The sequence below is a fragment of the Macrobrachium rosenbergii genome, chromosome 1 (genome assembly GCF_040412425.1).
Source record: "Macrobrachium rosenbergii isolate ZJJX-2024 chromosome 1, ASM4041242v1, whole genome shotgun sequence".
In the NCBI taxonomy this organism is placed as follows: Eukaryota; Metazoa; Arthropoda; class Malacostraca; order Decapoda; family Palaemonidae; genus Macrobrachium; species Macrobrachium rosenbergii.
Window position 1 is genome coordinate 21,246,342 of NC_089741.1, and position 2,837 is coordinate 21,249,178.

Genomic DNA, 2,837 nt, shown 5'->3' on the forward strand with positions numbered 1-2,837 from the left:
CGCCAATGCGTTGATGGAACGGCCGGACAACGGCTATACAGTTCGTCAAGTGTAGTTGAATAGTGGCGCGTCGGTAACCTGTGTGTTGGTCGGTTCGCGCGTTCTGTGAGTCTTCTATGTGGTCGCTCACGGGTAAGTATGGATTTGTAATATTTGTTTAGTATGTGGCCTACTTATACTTAAATCTGTGGTCCGATATGTTTTGTCTGTTGTACACTTAGCCACTATAAGTAAAACGCGTCATCTTTAGTATTCATTGTTTTTTCATTATTTTGATAACTACGTTTACTTGGTGTTTCTCCTAGATCTGACAATGCTTAAGATGTTCCGATACTTGTTTCAGGATATCGAACCGGTGAATTAAGCTCGAACTCGCCCATACCAGAATGAAAGCAATTTGCGGACTTGGCAGGTCGCCGTTGGTAACTATTTCTCATTCAAAACCAAGAGGTAAGAAAGTTTCCTTTTTTAGTACTCAAATTTAATTTGGCAAGCTATCCTCCCCCCTTCAGGGGCGGGGCCCCTGAAGTGGGGAGGAGTTCCTCGGGCGTACGGTAGACTTTTGTCTATCGTACGTCAGAGGGGGCTTGCACTTTTTTTTATTGGTAAGTGGGTCTTAATTACAAACTCGTTACCAGTTTAGCTTCCATAGCTTGCATATTTGAGATTTTAGACTACCTTTTGTTAAATTTCAAATTACTTTTGAGGTTCTGTATTAAGATTTTAACTCAAGGCGTTCAATAATTTAAACTGGGATTATTCCCTAAAGTATCTTTAGTCGTAATCCAACAAAAATTTATCTTTTAGAATAAATAAAATTGGAAAGTTTTGCATTTGGTTCTGTAAATATTTTCTAGGCCATTTTCTTTCAAACAAATAGCAAGTACAGAAGAATTTTAAGGCAGTAGGTATGTATTGTCATTACCCTTAATGGGGAATTTCACATTTAGTTTACCGTTAAACACTAATAGCAAAAGTCCATTGTTCCCGAACCATTTTCAAGGCAATTCTTTGAAAGTCTGTATGACTTGTATCAGGAACCGTCAAATCAGTGTTCTTTGCTAAGCCTATGTTAGGAACCACATTTTCTCTTTGCTAAGCCTATGTTAGGAACCACATTTTCTCTTTGCTAAGCCTATGTTAGGAACCACATTTTCTCTTTGCTAAGCCTATGTTAGGAACCACATTTTCTCTTTGCTAAGCCTATGTTAGGAACCCATTTTTTCTCTTAGCTAAGCCTATGTTAGGAACCCATTTTTTTCTCTTAGGTAGTAAAGCTTATGTTAGGTACCTTGGTTAATATTTTCCTTTTTCCTTACAGGTTGTGCTGATCCGAAAGGATGAATATAATTCCTGTACTTGATTCTGGAAAAAGGGAAGCAGACAACTGAAATGAAGAGAACGATAGATTTAACACCGGTGTAATTAACTTCTGCTGAACAAGTTATTAACCACCAACCGCTGCTTTTAGAGACATGAAAGGTAATCTACCTCCAGAGAGTTCCTGACTTGAAAATCATTAACGGAAGCTGCTGCAGGTTTCAATAAAAGATCCCAGTTATTATTTAACGGGGACCGTGAATATGAAGTTATAAAAATAAAATAAATTTCCAATTGTGATTACCATTCAGTTTTTTGCTCCTGCTTTTAATGACTCGACTAGTTCGCTTTGAACGATAGAATTATTTTAACTATTTAGTAAGGGTACACGAAAGTCACACATTACCAATTTAGGATTCTAATAGTGCCAGTAACTGTATCCTGTAACATTATGTAAAACATCAGCAGTATCTAAAATATAGTATTTATCCTGATACTGGTGTAATAGGTTACTATTGCCATAACAGCCAATTACTGTAACTATATATGGTACAAACAAAAACATTCATCATTGTTGGCTCAATCTGTTTATGTAAGTGGTCGGGTGTAGGGTGGTCACCGTTTAATAGCTTTCACCACCTTCAAAAATGAGGGTAAAAAGCACAATATTGAAAATTCAAATTTTACAATAGGCTTCTTAACTTCATGAATGCGCCTGGTTCTTAATATGTTGGATAGGTAAGATGGGTTGTCGAACTGTAACGTTAAAAGCAAAAGTGAGTCTCCCTTGTGGCTTATGTCTCTTGATAGGGATTAGTAACATAGCAGAATATTAATTTGACTGAAAGACCTTGCACACCGCATTCCGTTGGTCAATCCTCATGATATGCTGGAACCAGCAAGACTCAGGCTGGCGTAGGGCCAACTTTGCCATAAAGATTTTACTAGCCCCAACACGAGTGGCCAGTGTAAGTCTGGGATTACATTGAGACTGAATTGGCAGATGAAGACATCTCGGTTTACAGAAAACTAACAGGAATATCTGAGGTTTCTTTAAGAATTTGTATTAAATGGCTACCTACCAGTATCTTCCTGATATCATGAAACAAATGAAATTGCCGTTTAAGGAGCAGGTTTCGTCCAAAAGGGTTTACCTCCCTTTATACGCACTTAGCTCGGGGGATCAAAGATTTGACCATACGTGCTCTTGAATACCACTTAAGGGGGAAATATCTAAGGAAAAACGACCGTGGTAGAAATGTTGAACTGGCATGTCGGTTGAATGAAGGCATATTCTGAAACATTACATTATGAATGTGCTATGGGGTCTGATCTCTTAATTTATTAAGATTTATATATGACAATTTAAATCTACCTCCTGGTTCTGTCATAGATTCAAACTGCCCAAATTTCAGGCAGGTCCTTTGATACCAGTTCTGTTTACGGTAAATTCTTGAAATCTGAGAATAGATAAACAGACGAAGTGCTGGTGTTTCTCGACGCCTGATCGTCATTAA

General features: G+C 37.9%; 1 long non-coding RNA gene across 1 annotated transcript; it reads left to right on the top strand.

Moving 5' to 3' along the window:
• Positions 1-1,623, top strand: LOC136841547 (uncharacterized). The gene is made up of 3 exons (XR_010853984.1): positions 1-132; positions 344-450; positions 1,322-1,623. It is a non-coding gene; the product is annotated as an uncharacterized lncRNA (long non-coding RNA).
• The last annotated feature ends 1,214 nt before the right edge of the window (positions 1,624-2,837 follow it).